The 23037-nt window shown below is 42.6% G+C and overlaps 1 protein-coding gene across 8 annotated transcripts in view; it reads left to right on the forward strand.

Moving 5' to 3' along the window:
- Positions 1-23037, forward strand: part of HIVEP2 (HIVEP zinc finger 2) — a 140699-nt gene that overhangs the window by 575 nt on the left and 117087 nt on the right. For 2 of the 8 annotated variants that reach the window (XM_069787156.1, XM_069787159.1), the window contains exons 1-2: positions 1403-2532; positions 5805-5909. The exons of 2 other annotated variants lie outside the window; for them this stretch is intronic. The gene's annotated coding sequence lies outside the window, so the exon portion shown is untranslated. Of the gene's footprint in view, positions 1-1402; positions 2533-2575; positions 2595-5804; positions 5910-18203; positions 18361-23037 lie in introns of those variants that run through there. 4 more of the 8 variants (XM_069787152.1, XM_069787155.1, XM_069787157.1 and 1 more) reach the window with 3 other exon arrangements.

Genomic DNA, 23037 nt, shown 5'->3' on the forward strand with positions numbered 1-23037 from the left:
GCTGCGGGCAGCCCCCTCCGCCTCCTCCTCCTCCTCCCTCCTCTCCCTGCCCGCCGCCTGCCCGCCGCTCGTCCCCTGTCACGGGCACCAGCTGACAGCCGCGCCGAGCCGCCGGCGGGGGGCGGCTGCCGGCGGCGGGGCTCGGGTGCGGGGCGCCGCGGGGCAGGGCTGCGGGCCGCGGCAGTGAGGGCGCTTTGCCGAGCCGAGCCGGGGCGGGGGGGGGGGCGGTGGCGGCGGCGGCGGTGGGTGTCTGACGCCGGCGCAACCGGCGCCCCCCGGCCCCGGGGCTGCAGGGGTAAATGGAGGGCAGGCGGCGGGAGGCGCGGGGGAGGGCGCCGGCGGGGGAAGCCGGCGGGGCTGTAAAACCGCCGGACCGGTAAGTCACCTCGGCGGCGGCGGCCGTGGGCGCTGGCAGTCGCCGGCACCGTCCCCGGGGCACCGGGCCCGGCGCCCCGCTGAGCCGGCGCGGGAGGAGGACGGGGCCGGGGACAGGCCTTTGTGGGTGACACGCCGTTAGGAAATGTGGGGAATACCCAGCTTGTAAGTGTATGCAGATGAGGAGCAGGCTGCCTTGCGTAATCCCCTCCTGTGGCGTGGAATGGGCACGGTCACCGCCGGGGAGAGGCGCCCGCGGGGGGGCCGCCCCGACGGGGCTCTCTCACCGCGGCCTCCGGCGCCCTGCGGAGCCGGGCGGGGGGGTGGGGGGGGAAGCACCCTGCGGGGGGGGAGGGCGCCCGGGGCCACCCGGCGCGGCGGCGGGCAGGGCGCCGGGAGTAGCGTGGCGGGGGTGGCTCCGGCTGCCAGCACGTCCCCGCGGGCGGGCTGCGGGGGCGGGGGGGAGAGGGTCGGCGGGCACAGGGGGTGTGCGTGTGTGCGGGGAGACCCGCCGTGCCGGGGGCGCGCGTGTGCGTGCGCTGCGCCGCGGTGACTGTTCCCCGAAGTGGGTGGGACGTTGGCCCGTTCCGGGAATGTTCCATGACGTGTAAACGCCACAGGAAGGGGGTTAACGAGGGGCTCGGCCGGGGCCGCCGCCGGGGCCCTCCCTGCCTGCCCGCCCGCCTACCCCTCGCTCGCCGGCGGGGCTGCCGCGGGGGCGGGGGCCGGCGGCGCGGGGGCTGCCGGGGGCACGGTCCCTTATGTAACGCGGGGTACGTGTGCGGCCGGCGGTGATTATGTAAGCGGCACGTCCGCGCCTGTCGCATAGGATACCTCACGCCGGCACCGCGGCGGGCAGGGACGCCGCGGGCCGCCGGGGACGCCGCGGGCCGCCTCCCGCCTGGCCGCGTCCCCGCCGTTGGGGGCACGCGGCGCGGGGAGGGGAGGGGAAAGCCCGCGTTTAGCGCGGGCGATGCCCCGCAGCCCGCCCCGACCTCCCCGCCGGGGGCGGGCGGCGCGGCCTTCCCCTCTGCGAGGTGGCGGGGCAGGGGGCGATGTCTGTGCTCCAGGTGTTGCCCCGCAGAGCTCCGACCCGCGGGCGGGGAAGCCGGCGGGAGGCCGCGCCGCCTCGGCCCGCCTGGCCCGGGGTCTCGGCCGGCCGCCGGCCAACACGGCTTGTCTCCGCGGGCAGGCGGCCGGGGCTCGCCCCAGGACAACGATAAAAGTCCTCCGAGCTTAATTTCCCAGAAAAGGAGTTCTCTGTTTTTCTTATTAGCTGGCAGTAATGGTCAAACGTTGTTTTGGGGTGGTGTGGGTTTGTTTTTTGGTTTTTGGTTTCTTTTCCTTCATATGGTAATTGCAGAAATTAAACATTAAAAGTATTTTTTTATATCACCGTAATTCTTGAATACTCTTTTAAGTTAAACTAATAGAAATACTAATGAGTTTCAGCAGAAATGTTTAGCCAAATAATTTCCCTGCTCTCATTTAAAAAGTCATTTTTAATATAAAACTTGTCTGGTTTTGTACATGGCTAACAAATTTAGAAAACATTTTATGCCTACTTAGTCAAGGGTGTTACTTTTTTTTTTTCTTTTCCCCCTTCTAATGAATCTATACTGTGAATTGTTACGAAGCAAATGAAGCGGTCAGGGTGGCAAAAGCAAGCCATTAATCGATAGGTCTGTGTTACTCAACTGCATGGAGCTGTGCATGCAGACGGTACCTTCTGTTCCGTGTTTGTGCAGCTCCTGGCACAAGGGGGCTCCGGTCATCATTAGGACTTCTGGGGACACCGACTAATTACAGTAATTACTAAATTAAACGAACTGCTGGTCTAACAAGGTACAAATTCAGTGGGGCCCAGTTTTTAAATTCTGTTGTTATTGTGAATTACCACTGACTACCAGAGGAATTTGATCCTCGGGTTATGAGGACACGGAGCAGAATCCTCAGTATTTTGATAGTGAAAATGATACGCAGACATGCTAAAAAAAGTGCATCTGGTTTTAAAGATAGGAGAGTCTCTGCCTGTTAGTTTGCAGCATGTGGACATATTTAGATAGATGCACTGTAACCTGGGGTTTATATTTATTTACAGTTAGATGTTAAATCTTTCCTTATCCTTCGAGTCAGGAGACACTTCTGAAACTTCAGGTATGGACCATCTGAAACTTTCTTCATGATTTTTTTGCTTTGCCTCATTTTTCAAAAAGAAGGTTAGTGTTGTAGATTAGGCTGAGAGGGTTTTTTCCATGTGAGTTTTAAAAAGTTACTATTGTCGTCTGTAAATACATTTAAGGTTACTGTGCTTTTCAGCTGTGCAAAGGCAGCAGTGATCTGGTACAAAGTCAGGGTGTCACTACTTTTGTTGATAGAACAATCCAAATTTTTAATGTTTTGTAGGCTATTGTGTTGGCATTATTTTCCAGTGGCTATTGGGCATAGCAGTTACATACATCCTGGCTGAGGTGGCATGTTAAAACATCACTGCTATGGATAAGAATAAAATTGAGCAGCACTTGTCCCAAAGCAAAAATGTAGAGGACTTTTAATTGTGTATCTGAGTCCAATTGTGTGGCAACAGTGCAGAATGCTTCTTTACAAAGGCAGATTTTTAGATTCTCAAGTGACTAGATTGCCTCATATGTGAGATCTGTTTACAAACCTTCTTGTTACTATGAAGACAAAACAGAGAGCCATATGCATTCATGTGGTCCTTGCTGAATAATGGTACATGTATCTGCTTGAGTGTTTGGCAGTATATCATGTTTAGTTTATGTGGTGGCACCCTACAAGGCTATTCTTTTTTGACTTTTAACTATTTCTAATACCATTGGCTGGACTCAGTTATACGAGTAAACTTATGTCACTGGTCTGCATGTTTGTAACTAAGCTGGAAGTTTTTAAAGCAGGACATTTATTGTTGAGCATTTTGTCAAGCTGCTTTGTTTATTCATTTATTTAGGTGCTTGTTTTTGAAAGAATTAAGGTGCATGTCCCTCTCCTCATAATTTTCAAGTCATCAGCAGGGGCAGTTACTGTTACTACTTTTGAAATTTAACCATATCCGGTAAGGTAATGGGAATATAGGAACTGTGTGTCTGGCAGAAGTGGTTTACATAGCAAAATACTGCAATACTTACCCATCAAAGAGAAAAATGTTTGCTATTTAAGAGTATTACTGTAGAGTATACAAGTCACAGTTATATGACTTGTATTGTGAAATACCTCAAGCTGTCTTTCAAATTTGAGTGTGATGGGACTTTGTAATAAGCTGTGGTTGGTTATGTTGATAGCTGTCCATCCAGCTCTGTAAATAGAGCTCATCAAGTACTACTTCCACGTAGTTCTCGCTTGATTCTGCATAAGAATTCCAGGTAAATTGCCAGAGTTGAGTGCTAACTTCCTCTGCCTGTCTTAGGTCCTAACATAAATCAGGCACAGTAAAAGTTGGTTCTTCATGTCATTGGCCTTCACGCAGGGTAAAGAGCGGAAAATGTTTTCTCCATCTTAACCTCAGTCATTGAAAAGAGGTGAACCTGACAGTGTGTGGTTTTCAATTATTGGTCCTCCTAGCAGGAGGAATACATAATTATTATTAGATCTGATGTGTTAAAAGTTTTCAGCAAGAGTTAATTGCTAATACTCTTGGGAGCTCCACAGAAGTGTTGAGTGCAGAGGCTGCATACCTTTGTTATTTGAAAAAGGTCCGATAAGTTAGGAGGAAACTGCTTTAAAAATTCTTTTATTTAAAGAGGCAGGTTATTTTTTCTTAACATTTCTTAAACAGCATCTCTGAAGTAGTATGTCACAGATTAAAATAACTATTTTTGAAGTTACTTGGTTTTCTCCTGTAATTTAACTGTTTTGGTCTTTTTTTCCTTCAGTAGAAGGAGCTATCTAGCAGTTCCTGAAGAAGTGAAGAAACAGCAAGGGGAAGCATAAGCTAGATGGAAAGTGGAGAATAGTATTTTTCACATATTTCAATCAATAATTTTGGATGCTACGTTTAATTAAAGTAGCACAGAATTATTACAGAAGAATGAAAGTTTCAAGCTGGCTGTGCCATTTTCATAGGAAATGGCAGCTTTGTACAGTTTTGTTTCTCTTTTTGGGGCTTAAGCATTTTTTATAAGACTTTGCAACAAGTGTTCTATTTCAGCAGGAGATATTAAAAAGCAGTTCATTGGGGCTGTATTTTTCATTCTCAAGGGAAATTAGGACTTGTAAAAGTGCTGGTCTGACAGCCTGAGAGCAAAAATCCATTGTAAATACAAGTATTGGAAGTTTTTCCATGATAACCAACTAGCAAGCCCCTACTTGGACATTAAGAAATCATCAGTGAATTTAAAGAATATGTTAATCTCTGGAAACATTTGATTTTTTAATTTTTTTTTTTTACTGAAATAGCAAGCAGGAGGCACCACATACCTCTTACTTAGGCATTCTGAACTTTTGTTCATAAATTATGCAATTGACTTTACCCTAACTGCTCTTTTGTAGTAGGTGGCCCCCAGTAAGATTTGTCTCCAGAAATCTTTCTCGCAAAGCTATGAGCATGGAAAAGGGGTGAGAGGGTATGGGTAGGGGAAACAATCTGATGCGGTGTTTCCAAATCCCCAATGTGAAATAGTCAGAAGACGTACAAGTATCTTTGCCTGTCAAATTAAAAGTCTCTTGCCTTGTTTTTTATTGTCTTGTAATTAATTTCTCACCATCATTAATACGGTCTAAACATAAGAGTTTCTTCTTGCTCTGAGGAAGTTTTGTGGATTCTGGGTGCTTATTTTCATTTGCCTTTCAGGCACATTTTGTACATCTGCAAAACGGTCACTCTGTTCTCTGTATGCCAGGGTAATAGCATCGAAGTGTGGACCACAGCTGTTTATGGTCACAACATTGCTTGTGTTTCTGTATTTCCTTGTTCTTTCCTGGGCATGCCTCTTCTACTGTTTCTTGAAATGGAATATTGCCTTTTACTTTTTCATAGATTTATACATGGGTAAGCAAAAACCTATACTTGTTTTTTCCTCCACTTTCTCTGGATGGGGGTCTCAGGGCCTAGCTACCAAAAAAATGTACCACTTAGACAGTAGTATTCTTAAAGCAATACAGTGTACCAATGTGGATGTAATTATCTGATACAAATGCCCCCAGTACGTGGTTGCGCTGATATGACTAGTTTGTATAGTGATTATATCAATTTTTCTGAGTTTGTTTATGCACATTCTACCTCTGTCAGTGTAGACTTGATCTCAACAGAAAAGTTCTTCCTAAAAATGACATAGAAACTGTAAGTAATGTAATAATATAGTTGGTAATGGGTTTATGGCCACGTTGTACACACACGGGTTTGTTTTGTTGCAGCTCAATTTGTGTTTAAGAGAAAATTATTTTTCTGTTTTGTTTTGTCTTGTGATTGACAGTTCTGTCGTAATACGCTTACGGAGTCTGAAAAATGCAACTCTAATATACAAGAAATTTCAGCCTGCACACAAAAAATTGTAAAGAATATCTCTGTTCTTAAAAATGTAAGTTCACTTCATTGCAATTTAAGTAAGTTGTAATAAACTGCTGCAGCCCTGGCTAAATTCTCTGATTTATGTAAGCTGCCAAAGGTGTGTGTGGGGGGGAAGGATGTACAGTATTTTTTGAAAGGCATGCTTTAATTGCTGTTGTGTCATACAGGAGGAAGTCAAGATTTGATTGCTACAGAAAGTTTCATTTTTAGATAGTGATTTATTGGAAATTCCATACAAAGGAAAGCAGTTAGATAATTTGCATGTATAGTTCAGTTTAATAGAAAAGTGAAAACTAAAGGAGCTAAAGGGAATTGAAATTACAGTGTCAGGTGACATTTTTAAGGTAATGCAGTAAAGTAGGGTTTGACCCTCTTAGTAAGAAAACACTTGTGAAAAAACAAAGCAGAAAATTTGCTATGATTTATAGTAAACTTTAGACTTTTTTGGCTGCAGAGGTTAGTATTGGTGCTGGCCTGACTGGGCTAACTTAATCCTCCCTGCCTCCCCAAACCTAGTGGTGTCCCTGGAATTTTCCTCTGCTGGGCTTGGTGGTGGACTGTCAGAGCTTGGGTGCGCTCCTTATCAAGTGATTTATGAATATGGAGTAATACTGGATGTTTTCTAATAAGCAATTTAAAAAGCTGAAATAAATGTCTAATTACATGGTGTAGGACATGATGTAATCGCAGAGAATTTAGTAGAGCAGAATGCTTAATTTTGCTGAAATAATATTATTTAATAAGCAGTTTTCCTATATAGTAATAGCTGCGCTTAAGCAGAAGGGAACTTTATGTTTAAGAAAATCTAACAGGACAGGATCAGGATTATCAGAATTAGTCTTACTAGACAGTGGGGCTTTCTTGCATATTGTTTTTTTCATTTAAATAAGATAAATGGCTCAATTTCTGTATTTATATATTTTGTATTTGTGGTTTGCATTAAAACAAAACACATGTAGCGTGTCAAGAAAGAATAGCATGAAATAATAACTGGGGTTACCCTTGCTTGACAACAAGATGTGACACTATTCAGTTAGAGCTAAAACTATATAGTTTAGACCAAAGTCAGTATTCAACAGAGACTAAGTTGCTGGCATCTATTAACAGTCTTCATAGCCCAGTGTAGTTCATTTTGAGTGTAGTCTGTTCACAAAAGTCCTGAAAGTATGTGGAGTTTCATGTTCCTTGTCTTTCAAAGGCAGCTAAAATAGTTAGCTGGAAAATATATCTTTATTTGCTCTAACTGTTGTCAATTTATGTGGGGCTTGAGAATGATTTTATTTCTTTCCGTAGAAGCATTAGCAATGAAAAAGAGATGCTGTAGAGAGTAGTGCAGGCCCCTGGTTAACTGACATCTGTGCATGCTGACAGTGTTTAACTGACTCCTCTGTGACACCTGTGAACACCGATTAATCTTGAGAGTTGAATTTCTAAAACTATTTTGTTAATGTTGTAGAAGAGACAATCAAGTACAATTCATGGTCTTCTGTAACAGCAGAGATAGACTAGTTTTGACTTTTTCCCATTTAAAATCAGTTGTGTTTATGAACACAGTTTCTGAAGCTGCTTATGAAAGTATTTTTTCCCTGCATTTGTCTGAGATAATTCAGTGAAAAAGGTATTTGGCTGGATATTCATAGACTCCTACAACGAAATTCCCTATCCTGTTTAAGTCAGTAAAAGTTTCTACACTTTGGTAAAGGTAGGATTTAACTACGAACTTTGAGACCATAAAGTTGGACATCTTGATGCTGTGTGATATGATGGTCTGTTTTGATCACCAGGAGAGGTCGTGATACTAGGCTCTTAGAGTAAAGAGATTTTGCTTTAAAATATCTGCAAAGCTATGTGAATATAATTTCTTCCAACATTCTTAGTAAAATTGTGTCAGACAGAACTTGCAGCCTGTTCCATTATTTTGTGCTTGGTCCTACAATACTAGCAAAATTCCTCTAAAAGTTAGTGGATATTTTCACAGTGCTGCTTGGCTAGAATCTTTGTTTTCTTAAGGCTTAAATAATGGATAAGCTACATGTATTTAATTTTGTGAGGTACAGTTGAATTTTGATACAGGCTTAGCAAGATGTTACTAATACATCTGAAGAAATTTGTGATAAGTGTAAGGATAGGAGTAATTTATATAATATGCTTGAACAGGAAATTATGTTAGTGAAACGATGTTAGTGATGTTAGCATGATGTTAGTGAAATACAAACTCAGAGGAAGGTGTTTTGGAGCTGGAGTGATGCCAAATAACAGTGTTGCTACCTCTGCAGTAGGTTGGTATGGTGGCAAAATATTGGGGTGGAGAGGGCAATAAAGTTGGTCTCGTAAGTTATCTGTCACGTTTGATATGTCATATCTTTTTTTAATTTTAATCTCTGATTTACTTAATTACTAATTAAAAAAATACACAAACTGTGCTCATCTTTGACCTAATTTATCGTAGTGGGTAATGTTAATTATTGGTGAAAAACTTCAGAATCCGCCATGCGTTAGTAAAACTACTACATCATTTGGAGTAATTAGTAGGGCAGTTTTGAGTCAGCTACGTTTCTGTAAAGGAGAAAGGTTGTAAGTTGGAGCTGATAGACAGTAGTATGAAGGTTCCCATAGCGTCTTTCTTAGGTCTGATTTGTTATTGACAAGACTTTGGTTTGTGAAGTGTCAGGAGACAAAAGGATGATGTATGGTACCTTCATTTTCTCTGCTTTGTTTTTAGCTCAGCTCACTAATAGTTGAAAACTGTTACCATATAGCTGTTCAGTGATTCCATTAAATTAGTTAGTGATCTCTTTGTGGACAAAAATTCATCACTCTGTATGTTGTTGTTATGAACAGGCTTGGCAGAGAGGTGAGAAAGTAATAGAGAAGGAAATGGAAGCATATCAGATCCTCCAAAATTTTTCTTTTGGAGCAAGGACAAAGTGTGTCTATACAGCCCTTTGGTGCTTCTGGGTTGTACAGATTTCAGCATCCAGAGTTGATAAACCTGAACCTTCCATGATGGCAGGTTGGCCCAGGCGCACTCAGTTGTAAAAGAGAAGTGTACAAGGAGAAGAACCTCTGCTTTAGTTTTAGTCCATGTCCTCTATGTGATGCTTTACAGTGGTGTGTCTGGGGTCTTTGCTTGTTCTTCTGTAGTAACGGCCAAGTAGCTTTCAGTAGATATACCCTGACTTTCCTTCCCTTGCTCCCTAGATCACCCTCTGCATGGCAGGAAAGAGAAAGACACGTGGGATGATGGAGTTCCTTTACGCACACCTCTCCAAAGCTTCAGTGCAGCATATTTTCCACAAATGGAGTGACCATGAGAGAAACCTTTTAATTTTCTTTCTCTTTTTCTCTCACAGCCTTAGTAATTAAAGAAGAAAGCGAGGATGCTAAATAGGCATTTTTGGATGTATGCTGACTGAGAGTGAGGCCTAGAGGGGAAGATAAATAAGATGGGGAGGGGAGGTTTGAATGTGACTGACAGTGGATTTTAATTGCCTACAAGTAGTTATTTTTTATCAGATCAAGTCTCCCTCTAACATTAAGTCCTCAACCTAAAGAATTTTACTACTCCAGCCTTTAAAATCCCTGTCCAGTCGCAAGTTGTACAAGTGTGTCTTGATGAGTAGCTAAGATCTGATAGAAGGCACCGTCTCAGATACAGTGGTAGCATCCTCTAACTTCCATTGTTTGACACTTCCACAGATAATTTGCACACACAATACAATGCCTTCATACCTTGCTCAATGCTTGCAGGTATTTCTCTTTACATTTGCTTATGCACTGTTTTGATTTAATTTAGTTGCAGTATCATTTGATTCTGGTCACTAGTTCAACCCAGTTAACTAGCAAGCAGGGGAATAAATGAAACAAATTTTGACTAACTCTTTCTCAGTCAAGTGGGTTGTCTGGCAAGCCAAGAGTGTAATAAATAGATTTTGTGGCTATTTACAGACTCACACACTAGAAAACCAAGTGCTATGCTTCCCAGTTTCATTACATAATTCAGACAGTGTCACATCCAGATGATGGGATTACACCTGTGTTTTTATCTCAGCCAAAAATGCATTTTTTTGGCTCCTGCTTTGATGTTCTCCCATAAAAATAAACAGATTACACCAGAAAATTGAGGGGTTTTACCATATTGAGTGAAAAATATTTAAGCATGCGTGTATAGGTATATACATATACACTTATGTACATTTATGTGATCATAGCTTTTACCTCCAGTCATGTTCTGTCTCCTTCACAGTACAGTATACCTGGACTGACTCCATGAGAGCTCGTGGTTGCAGGTCTGGCTTGTTTGTCATGGAGAGAAAGATTTGTCCTAGATTCAGTGTAGGTTCAACTGCTGCTGTTATTTAAATATCAAAGAAAATATTTTTAATAAATAAACTCACTTGCATTATTTATATGTGAGTATTAGCATTTTTTTCACAAGTGTGTGTATAGATGCATATAACAGCGATATTTTGTTAAACAGGTAAAAAAATTGTATTAGCTCTCTATGATGAACTGCTGTGGTTACACTTTGGTGCAAGGGGTATCAGAATCTGCCCAGGTGATCTTTCTAAAGTGTTACTCACTGTACTGATACATTGCTGATGATGATGCCAGCAGAGTCAGTAACTGCATGGCCCATTTTATTGCCTGTGACTGATTCAGCCAAGACCATGTCTTGTTGGACCCTGAACATGTTTGCTTTCTAAGCACTTTGAATTCCTTTTATATCCTCTTGTTTCTGAAGGACATAATCATATCACTCTTAGTCTAGTCAGAAGGTTAAAGGATCGTTTCTGAGGCCCTGTCATTGGTGGTGCATGACAGTCAACTTGTGCGTGGTGCCCTTGAACCCTCACTCCTCTGGTAGGACACCCACTTCAGTGGCAAGGCTGAACCAATGGTGCCAGGTCTGATGGCTGTAGAAATGTGACCAGAAAGTCAATCCATGAACAGACTACCTGTGTAAATAGATTATGTAAATGAAAGATATCATAAAAAACACTTGCATCATGCCAACACTTGTTATCTTGTTGCTTGACCTTCACTATCTCTGCTGTCAAGTGCAAAACCATCTTGCCTTCATCTCACAGTTTTCTAATCAGTGCCCCACAGCTGAGAAGATGACACCAAACTGTGCTTGGCAGAGCTTGTGTTACCGTGTGAACTGCCTCATCTCTTGTGAATAAAATGAGAACTCTGTCATTTCGGATCAAATCCTGACTTCAATAAAAGTGCAGAATGGGAAGTTGTTGATCTTGTTCATGAGGCCAGTCTTTTGCCATCAGCTGTAGACAGGACTTGCACTGCTGAAATAGTGCTCTTTGTGACTGTCTCAGCCTATAAATGGAAACCTTCAGCATGCAAGGTTTGCTCTTCATCGGATATAGTAACACTAGGTGAGAATATTGGAAAAACTGTCTACATGGAAACAGCCTCTGGATACTTGAGGCAGAGAAGGTAAAAAACAAAAGGTACTCTCAACAAAAATGATTGTTACATTGCCAGATGGTATAAGGTAATTTGGAAAGAAAGAGTAAAGATATATTATCTACCCCAAGGTGCTTTCTTTGTGATTTGAATATAAAATGCGTGATGTCTTAGGTACAAGTGTTGGAACTGACAGTGGCTTAGAGCTGTGGGGTTTTTTTTGTTTTTTGGGTTTTTTTTGGTGTTTTTTTGTTTGTTTTTGTGTTGTTTTTTTGTTTTCGTTTTTTTTTTTTTTAGTTATAACCCATCTGAGAAAGGAGCTTGCTGGTTTCCTGAGGGCATCATAGTTCCAGCAGAGTTTGTGAGCTTGGAGCTTGGACTGTACCTTACCTGTCTTGTATGCTTGTTTCCCCAGTGAAATCCCATTGTCTGGGTTTGGAACTGCTTGTTAAGATGTGAGAAACTTGCATTTCATTTCAGTTTGGGCATGATGTAATTTTGTTGGTGGTTTGTTTTTTTTTTTAATGATGTCTGATACCTTCTTGTTTCGAGTGGCATAATTTCAGAGATTCCCTCCCTCCCTCCCTCTCCCTCCCCCCGCTTCTGGTACAGTTCAGCATAAAAAAAGATGCAAGAAAACAGTATTTACAATAGGTTTGCAAGGTTCTAGTGTGATGTTTCATTTTAGTGTAACCTGCCTGTCCTATGTATCTAGTCCTCCATCTGAACCCTAGTAGCACTGACCCGAATTGGCTTATCACTGATAACTGAGTTTCTCTTTGCACTTTCCCATTTTTAGATGTAATTTTGAAAGAATCTTGCACCTGATGGGTTGATTAGAGGGGAGATGAGCTATTTTCTTTTTTTAAATACTGCAAACAAAATAAAAAAGGAAAAGGAAAAAGCCCAGATCAACCAAAGCTTATGACATGATTTTAGAATGCATAACCTTGGGCAAAAAGGGGCAGTTACTGGAGTAGTTCTTGAGTAACCTAATTGTTTGATAAGGATCCTTGCCTGTTTAAGTTGTTGTTGGTTGTTGGAAACATTCCATTTCTAAATTTGTGCCTTACTGCGTACCCTGAGGTATGGGTACAACCCACTGTAATTGCACAGTTTATTATTTTATTAATGAGAGCTATGATAATGTGTTGGCTCATGAATTCCCTCCAGTCCAGGTATGGTCTCCTAATTGCTCAGGGTTCTGTGATTCCATCATTTGTTCTGGGAATGGTGACAGAGAGCAAAAGCAAAGCCTTTACAAGCATGGTTTAAAGGACTTGGACCTTGCCCTAAAGCCTGTATTTGGTGTGATACTGCAACCAAAGGCTGGAAAGGCGGGATACCTTTTTAATGCATGCCTAATGAATAATAATAGAAGCGGCAGAAGTACATTCTTACTCCATAATCCCGAGTACCTGAGACTTTGCCAGCTGGAAGGAGAGGGATGCACACCTTAATTGGCCTTCCTAACCATAACAGAGCATCCCTTAGTACTTCTTTGATCTGGGTCTCTCCTGCCTGCCGCTTTGCCCGAGTGGCTGGAAGACTTGCACTTCGTTTGCTGTAAGGTACGCAACAGTGAGCAAGCATCTGGCATGCAACAGCAGCTCCTATTTTTAATGAGCCTCAGGGGTAGCAGGCCTACTAGGGTGCCCATTCCCATGCTCCGGAAACTATTTCTGTGTGCAGATACTAGATTTGTAGTACAAGAGCAGGGAGCAGCAGTATCAGCGGAGGTGTGGTCTGTGGAGGAGTTGGGGAAATCTAGTTTACTGTGTCTGTAAGTCTGGAGACAAAACTTTCCCGTAAAAAGCCATGGTAAAACACCACAACCTCAAACAACTAGCACTTGCTCCTCAGCGCTGCCCGGCTTTACTGGTACGCCGTAAACCTGTGACCTGTGGTTTGCAAGATCTGGGGAGCTCTCTGAGGACATCGTGGCAGCCCGGGTCCCCCCTGCCTGTGGGACGGGGGGATGGCAAGTTCCCACTGAGTGCATTGCAGGCTGCTTCCTTACTGTGGTGGCTGGTACGGTTTTCCACAGCTTCTGAAACTGCTCATTACAGCGCTTGGCTCTTCTACAAGGGCTTTTCATAGCTGTAGCCCCTGTGGCTTGCTGCAGCATGGTTTTCTGGTGGAACAGATGGTATATTACGTAGAAAGTTCCTGTATTTTTGTATCGCTGATTTTTATTTATTTATTTTGCTGTTTGTCTCCGTTTTTTTTTTGAAGTGGGTATATAGCGTAAGTGCAGAACTTGGAATCGGTATTGGGTTTGTCTTTGATATATTAATATTTATATTTGTGTATGTGTGCAGTATTTTACACTGAGTAGTGTGTGCTTTCTGAAGTTTTAGTGAACAGATTTTTGTCATTTGGATTGAAATTAGTTCAAAACACTGTAAGGGAAGAAAGCCTATGAAAGAAGATCTTTGAAAGGAAAAGTAAATGTCTTCTTAAACTTAAGTTTTGTACTCACTGGAGTACAGTTTGGTTTTTAAGTCAGTAGATGTGTTTTCTGTATCTAATCTTTGTTTTTTTAATTGATATCATCTGGTCAATTTGACTGACAATGTTATTCCCGTAAGAAAAATATTTATTCTAAATATTATTGTTGCCTAGGATCTTGTTGAATTCATGAGATACTGAAGCAGTCAAGTTGATTTAATATTTTTAACATTTTTATAGTGTTTTCTCATTGTTTCCATGAAAGCAATTTCAATAAATATTTTAGCAATTGCTTTTGGTTTCTTGAAATTAGGTTACCTATTGTTGAACACTGCAGGTTCTTAAACATGGGGTTTAGATCTGCTTTGTCTTGATTAGACATTTGAAATAAAATATAAATACTTGAGCAAGCCTCCACTTAGCTTCCAGGACTTAATATCTTTTGTCCAAACAATCTCCCTAAGTCGTTACTTATAAAAGATAGTTACAATCACAGGGTTTTGCTTCCACTTAGCCATATCACTTTCGTATATTAATTTTTATTTTTTTATGTGTGTGTATATATATTATAATACATACACACATACATATATGTTATTTTTTATATATGTATATACACTCACACATATATGACTGTATGTATGTACATATGTATACCCACACAAAACACACATACACACTCTCACACTGTACGTCTGCGGACACTCACATGCACCTGAAACATCTGGGGTCATCCCATTTGAAATGTGAGGTTTATGTTTTCATCCTAAATCAAATCCTTACCACATAATCACAGTAGCGTTTTTCTCTTTGCACTGTAGTGTTTTTCCAGTAGCTTCTGAAGGGGAGGCTGTGCGTCCTCATGTCTGGAGACCCCCTGAGGTATGTGGAGGGAGAGACCAGTGCTGGTGGCAGAGTCCTCCTGGGGCAGGAGAGGATGGCACCGGGCAGCCGAGTGCAGTAGATGGGAAGGCAGATGATGGGGGATGCCTCAGGGATTTCGGATTGCCGCCACTTGACTGGTGGTTGGATCGTGTCCCTTCAGCGGTGGGCAGCCTGTCATGCTGCATCCCACGTACTGCCATATTTAGGCTGGGTACCAGGTTCACAGTGAAAAACAAGCCCCCCACTTCTGTTTTCTGCCACATATATTTGGAAGATAAATAATTACCTGCTATCAGGTGTTTGGCAGCTTGGACCTTGTCATCTTTTTTTGCCTTGTTTTCCTCATAAAAGTGGCCCAGGATATTTTAATTACCTGTTTATAGGATTGCTTGAGAGAATTCCCTTAGTGATGAGACAGTTCAACAAAAGAGCTCAAGAGAATGGCTTTTCCACTTGTACCGCTCAAACGTTCCTTCAAATGGAAGTGAAAGAATTATGAAAACCTTGTATGTAGTTTAAATTCCCGAGTGACGCAGTATAGTGGCTTTGTTCTAAGTATGACACAGAGGGGTTGTAAAGGGTAAAAGTATAACTGAGTTTGTGGAAATTTGTAAAGGTGTTAAGTATTTTGTAGGTAGCCAACTTTGTTTAAGAGTTGTTTTCCGTATGTATTTGTACTTACAGCAACCAGCTTTTGTTTTGGAGTGGAAAAGCATGTGTTTTCATCGGTCTACCAAGGGCATTGACAGTGAGGCCAGTTCACAGTTTGCATCTGACCTTTTGCTTTAAGTGTCAAACTTTAAATGAAAAAACCCCAACACAACAGATAGGGTTAATTTTAAAATATTACAGTCATATTTGGATACAAAGTATACTGCAGAGAACATAGGGCACTTTCTCACCTCAAACCATGATAGAGATGGTTTAATACCATTGTTCAGCTAACAGAACAATAAGATGCCATTACCTGAAGATTAACTCTGAGGACGTGGATGGGTGTGTGAAGACACTGCTGTTCCTTATTATATTCTCTGCTCTTTCACAGACACTATTGTAACAGGCAGCCAGAGTTGCATGAAAAATGCCTATTGCAATACCATGTGCCGGTGCTGAATGGCTACACAGCCTGGCCACATGCTGCTGTTGTGCCATGCGGCAATTGTCTCAGTACGGTCAAAAGTACAAATTGTGGGTGCATTTCCTTCATTCTCGGATATGGGGCTAAAAATAGTTAACCAAGCTTATTCTGAGTGAGCGTGGTACTTTATGGTCAGATTTCAGAAAATGGAATGGCTCTGTTATGTGTTGTTTAGGATGCTGTGCACAGTGGAAGCGTTCTTGCAGTACTTTGAAGGTTTCATCTCTTTTTTCCTTCTCAGGAGAACATCACTACTTACACCCATCACTCTGTATGATACGGGCTGGATTCTGATCCAGCACCCAAGTTTTTAAGGGCCAGATTCCGATTGCTTTACTCTGATTGAACTAATCCAAACTGTCTTTGCTAAAGTTAATGCTTTGATTTGATGCAGAGTTAAAATCTGATTTTCTTCCTCAGATTGTGTATTGTGTACTGCAAATCATTGCCACCACCAAGGACTCATTTGTCTGCTTTTTTTATATTGAAAAGAGTCCAGATGATTAGTACCAGTCTGACAGCCTTCAGGATTGAGTCTTCAAGCTAACATCAGAACAAGAAGCAGTAGAGATTTCTTCATGCTAACTGGGCAGTGAATCTTCAAGATAAACTGTCTTTGAAAAAAGTTACCTCTAAAGAAAAGGGTAGAAAACAACCAAACCAGCTCATATCTTTGTAGAAGAATTTGTTTTTAATGTTCAAAATGTTTAGTTTATAAATAATTAAAAATATTATCTTTGACCTTCTTTTAGAAAATGAGCAGTTTTGGTCAGCCAGTGGCATTGCATGTGTCCCATGAAAGATACAGTTTATTATGACTCCCAAGGTACAGACTGGTGGTTCCCTAGTTCCAGCTCTTAGTACTCTGAATTACTAGGGCTGAAAGGCTGGCTTCAGTTCCCGGTGTGACCACAGGGTGGTTATTGAAGAAACACGGCAAAAATACTCCTCTTCGGCTAGTGATGGTAGTGTGAGATGAGAATCTGCAAAAGCATTTTCCAAACTCCTCGTAATGTCACTGAGGTTTGTTGAATTAAGTAAGTGCCTCTGTTTGAAAATCAGCTTCTATCGAGTGGAGCACTGCTACCCAATCCGTCTCATTCAGTGTACAGAGGAAAAGTGTAGTATCCTGGACACCAGAGGTTGTTGCTGGGACATGCTTATTGTGGAATGACGGTATTTAGCATTGTATTTTGACGCGTTGTTCAGAGACTAATGAAAATGGGTCTAGAATGTGTCTCATGAGTGAGAGTGTACTGTAAGCCTCTGCATCCCCCTGCCCCAGGGGAGGATCACCTATAACCAAACCATTTCCTATGGGGGGTTGTTTGGACTGCTCTTTAAAGCTTCCAGTGGTGGAGACACTGAAATCTCCCGGGTGGTCTCATTTGGATGCATCTTTCTTTAATGGAAATAATGCTTTCCATTAAAAAAGTCTTTCTAACGTTTAACTTAAGAAGGTAGTAATGGTGGGTAGGACTGCAATCCAGGTTCTCTCTATGCTTGCCCAGTAAGTATACTAATGATTTACTTAGGGTCAGATGGACAGCCTGTGAGACAATCAGTTACCAAATGCTGAACTCCCACACGCCACTACCCAACTCTGGTGCCTTCGCCCTTTTGCTTAAGCTGGTCCTTATCTGCTTCAGAAAGGCAGGGGTGAAATTGAAATGAAGCATCTGTATTCGCTTTGCTGGGTTGTCAGCCATATCTGACAAGGGAATCCTGTAGTTTTACACTCTAGTTGCGCCCCAAATGCATTCGCAAAAGATGTTTTACTCCGTGGGATCCAAAAATATGTAAGGCTTGATTTCCAGATGCTTGCAGAAGCACGGGCTGTAGGGAGAGCTTAGTGCATTTCTATATTGTAGTAATATTCTTACACAAGCTGTACAAGAAAAACAAGAGCAGCATGGCTCCTGAGCAAATATTGTTTCTAGTCACATACAATACTTTGCAGCTGAGCCTGGTAACACGCTGCTTCGCTGTTTTGCTATGCGAGTGCAGAGAACGCTGTTAGCAATAAAGCCACTGCTGGTTTCTCCTCCAAAACCTCCCTCCTCGCAGTGCATTGGAAATGACTGAACTTTGGCCCTCAATCTGCTGACACCCTGAGGGAGTGTAAATGTAATGACGTCTTTGCTTGTTTCAGCTGCACAACAGGAAACGCTCATGGCCTCCCCTTCTTCCTGCTCTGAGAAAGTGCTGCCTTTGCCCCCCCCTCCCCTTCCCCTGCAGTCGAGCGGGCTGAGACCTAATTTCGGGTCCGGGCTCGGCAGCCAGCCGGTGCTCGCGCAGAACCCTCCTCGCCAGGGCAGCCGCTCGTCTCCCTATTGTTCTGCTGGGGTGGTGATGCCAGAAATACGAGCGGTTTAATTTTCTTTCCCCCCTGCACCCCCTCTGGAGAAGTGACTGGGAAGAGAATACAGTTATGTGGCAATGGCTTGCTCCACGGAGCACGTCACTGGATACAGCTCAGCTGCAAAGACCAGGATGGTCAGGTGATGATTTGCCTTGGGGAGACCACATCACCTGCATAATATAGAGGACACGCTGTCAGGTGGGCATCGAGGGATCGATCCTGCAGTACGGTCCCAGTAGTGCTGAATAATGCTGAATATACAGGGCCTGAACAGATTTCTTTGCCTTGCTGGAATACGGAGGTTCGCTTCTTGCGGAGCATTGGCAGGAAACCTGTTTAACCCTCTCTGGCTGCTGCTTTTACACTTCGTAACCAGACCAGGGATATGAATAGGGATAGTTATTGAGAAACACAAGCATTTTGCAGCTAACTCGGGGAGGAGGATTGCGTCTCATCAAACTCAGCCAAAACATTAAAGCAATACAGTGTTCTTGCGAGTGAAATTAATTGATTCAGTATTCAACTGTTACTCTCTAATGATTGGGGGGGGGTGTCACTTTTAAAAAATAAAACGCATATGCACTAGGGAGTTTGCATATTGTGGCATGAGAAGAGGCCCTGAGTAGTCTAGAGTACAGTATCCTGAATTTGAAAGGTTTAATTAACTTTGAATGTAAACAGTGCTGGTGCAGTTGCTTATTTGCTTAATGTTGCATAGGCATATTATTTGAGGAGCAGCTTTTGCCTGGGTTCTGCAATAAGCAAGTTCTGTATTTACCTCATTCATATATCACACTACCTAGCTAAATAACTGTTGTTTTTAACAAGCTGAAGTTATGTAACATGAATCACGCCTGGTGAGATGCTTGCAAGCAGGGAAAAGCAAGATAGGCAAAGAAATAACGGCACTCAACCTTTTGCGGAATAGGATATGACTGGGTTTTGAAATGAAATACTGTGTGGTGGTACTCTCAACCGTACAGACAAGGTCCAGTTATTCATTATGAGGATGTGTCTTGAAACAAAGTCTTGGGATGGGAATGTTTAACAGACAGAAGAGTGAATTTGCTCAGGCATGTGCAGTCCTTGGAGGATTCTGTATATGTGCATGCCAAATTCTGCCCCCCCCCCCCCCATTGTTTTTCCTCTGGAAAAGCACTGTAGAATAATAAATGGGAAAAGTCTCTTAAATGGGACTGATTTCATGTGTAAAAGAAAATAACTTGATGAGCTGTGATTGCCCCTATAAAGTGTTATATAAATCTCTTTTCCTCTTTTAAATATGCCCCCATAGGGTCATTAGGCTTGTATACAATACAATAGTCCTCTGTCTCAAGAGATTTTACAACAGTTTATGGAAGGGGGAAGCAAGTGATTATATGAATGCATTAGAATAAAAGCAATTGATTTTAAGTTAAATCTTCCTTTAATAATATTTTCTCGACAATTTTCTCTACTGTTACTCAGTTTTGATCTTCAAAGTCATGCTGAGTTGTTAAGCCTGGGATGACTTTTTGCTTTAGTGGTGTGGATACAAATATTAAATAATAATGTTAAGAAATAAAGGTGTGAGAATAACAGGTCTTTAGGAATGGAGTGGGAATAATGACTTTTTAGGAAAGGAGTGGTTTAGTGCTCCTGAATTCCCCTTCAAACTGTCCTGCTCCTCATTTTGACCAAATAGTTGTGTATTTTTCCGTCCTTTCTTCTATAAATGCAATAGCTGTAAACTGTGGCATAGGGTTATTAACTACTGTATTATGAGATTTTATTGTTATTACCAACAAATATTAAAAAATGAGTGCTGATATTTATGGTCTTCTCTTATATACTGCCATACATGCATACGTACACAGTGGCTGATTATGCATTAGTACAGACAACAGCGGAGATGTTATAATGAGAAACAGTTACATCTGTAAGCTGCTTCTGTAGCTAGCACCATTGCTGATAATCTCAGCATGGAGAGGAGATGAACAAGCACAGATGGAAACATGTATTTTCTCACACAGGAGGCCATTCAGGTCATGGCCAAGGGATGTCGAAAAGGCACTATAAGGAAGTAGACCATGTTGCTCTCATTATGTCCTTATTTTCCGAACAAATGCAGGATTTCTCTTGGACTGTCAGTGCAACATCCTTCAGAAGGAACTTGCTTTTTTATGCAAACTTACAAGAAATTTCAGTCCTCAGGAGAATTTTCATTTATCGTACTGAATTGACTTAGTTTTGTGTAGTCATGTGTTACTGTTACAGCAGCAGAAGCTTAGAGCTGGGGATCTAAGTAGTGGCACATTAGGACAGCAAGATCTTGTAGGTGGAGAAAGACCTTTCCCTGAATCTGTGTGATGATAACCAAATATGGAGCTCATCAAATGCTTTCTATTTGTATCGGCTCCAATACTCTTTTCTTCTGACTCTGTAATGGTATTTGGCTAACTAATAGTTACGTCCTTTCTGCAACTCCACGATCTTCTTCATGCAGATGAATATTATGTAGGGGTATCATACGAATTTGTTGAAATTTTTGTGCACACTAGCAATAGTAGCATGGGTGCAATTTTCCGATGTCGTTGGTTAGGGGTGTTTGAGTGTCCTTTACTTGAACTTCCCTTACTCTTTTGGATGAGAAGTGGTTTTGTTACGAGCTGAGACCTGTAGGCCAGGAGGGTAGGAGGGAGTGCGGTGGGAGTCTTTACCCCAGGGTTTGCTAGAGTCTGTGAGATGGCATAGCTGCAAAGAGGGTGGTTGTGGCAGCCTCCTGCACTGCCTTGTCTGGTGAGAGCCTGTGCCTGCAGGCCTTTGCTGAGGGGGGGAGCAGGGCTGAGGGCTGCCGGGGTGCGAGCCATGGCTGCGCGGGCACCGGCCAGAGCCCCGGCAGACGGGCACGGCTGGCCTCGGCGCCCGGGAGGAGCGAGGGTTGTTCACCGTCTGCCGTGGGAGCCGTGGGCTGGCCCTGATGTCTGGTGGAATTCCTGTTGGAATCGGTGTGGTCTGACTGAGCAGAGTAGGGTGAGTATGTGGCTGCCAGGTGAAAGAACGTAGTTGCTGTGAGTGGCACTGATGCACGGGCGGGGAAGGGGTCTACGTGTGTGTGTGTGTGCAGGCAGTGGCTCGCTCAGGAGTAAACTCTCACATCCTGAGGTCCTTGAATACATCTTCAGAGGTTAATGGTTCTGGTCATAAGGCTCTGGAGAGAGGGATTTCTTGCCCTGCGAGTTGCTGTACACAGTTGTTGCGTTTTCCTTGCATTTGGTAAAAGCCTGTGTATCTTGTGTCTTCGGGTGTCTTCAGGTGATTGGGTTGTTCCTGTATTGCAGCAAAACTTGAAAAAATTACCAACTCAGTTTCACTGTTTTTGCCAGTTAAGAAAAGGTGAAATTTCATTTACACTAATTATTTAACTGCACAAGATGCTCGACATGAAAATGACTAGGTGCAAATTAAGATCAAATAAGTAAAGGAGAAAAATACGTTGTACATTATGTTTTTCATATCCAATGTTCTATTTGTGTTTCATTACCAGTCCATCTCCAAGAAGACTTCTCTTAGCAGATTGAAGCATTTTTTGAAGAAAAAACCCAAATGTACAGTTAGGCTGATAAAAACAAAGTTTTAGTCTGAATAAATCAAGACGGGAGAGTTTCAGTAAAATCTTCTCATTATTGCAGGCTTACTGTCTCTTAACTCTGGTTACACTACGTGCCTTGGTATGATCTCCGGAGCTGTGCAATGGCCACACTTTCTTCAGGTTGTCTTGCTGAAACACAAACATTTTGTAGCCTCCCCAAAGCCATTGTGTGTGTGAAATCAGCCCTTAGGTAATACTGAAATTTGTATAACGAGTGGGTACCTGGTCTTAGCTCCTTGTCACAGGAGTGGATTTCAGAGCGTTTGCCTGGTTCCTGTAGTTGTGGTTGTTGCAGTCCTGCTACGCCACAGCCTGTCCCTTGTGAACGTGTACGCTGCTCTGGGAGAGACAGATCACGAGTCACGATGGCTCCACTGTGGGGACGAGAAGCAAAAGCTTTTGTGCAGTTGTAGGCAAGACTAGCTGTGGGGGTGGGTGGAATGCACCATCAGTCTTCCCAAGATGAGCTCAACACTGTAGAGATGTCACCGCGGTAGGTGTTTCTTTGGGAGCACCAATACAACACACTTCCGTATTGTAGAGAACTTGTTTCACAAACCAAAAATATGTGTGCTGTCTTTCTTTACCTCAGCTGACCCTGGCTTTGAACCTTCTCAAACTTCAGAGATGTTTGTAGCGAGACGTTGCTTTGTGAATGGGATTTGTTTTTCTAAGTGCAGCATGAAAGACTTGGTTTATCTGCATGGACCGTGCTTGCTTGAGCAGTTGCTTTCCACAGTGCAGCGCTTGTAGATTAAAATCCTTTCTGTTGTGGTCGTGCCAGTTCAATTACTTCTGCAGCAAGTCCGTTTTGCTGGTGTACTGCAGTAAGGTGCCTGGTTGCATTAGTGAGAAAGAAAATTTTTTGTTTCCGCTGATGTGTCGTTCTTGTAGATTTGAAATGGTAATGACAATTTTTTATAACCATTTTTTAAAGATACTCTGAAAACTAGAATAACACTCCCTGCTTCAATGTATGTTTTATTTCACCTGTAAAGCTGCTTTTAATGCATGCGTTTGCACTTGGAATTTGAATGCTTTGCATCGAAACTAGAAATGACAGCGTCATATGCATGGAATATATGTTTTAGTTTATGCTGGCATGTTTTACTCTCTGTGATGTGTGATCAGACAAGCTCAAGTACACAGCTGACTTGATGTATTTACTATAATTCTCTATGTCAGGAAATAAGGTCTAGTGAGTAGCAGGCTAGGCAGAGACTTAATACCCATAGGTTCAGTTC

The sequence above is a fragment of the Haliaeetus albicilla genome, chromosome 7, assembly GCF_947461875.1.
Source record: "Haliaeetus albicilla chromosome 7, bHalAlb1.1, whole genome shotgun sequence".
Lineage (NCBI taxonomy): Eukaryota > Metazoa > Chordata > Aves > Accipitriformes > Accipitridae > Haliaeetus > Haliaeetus albicilla.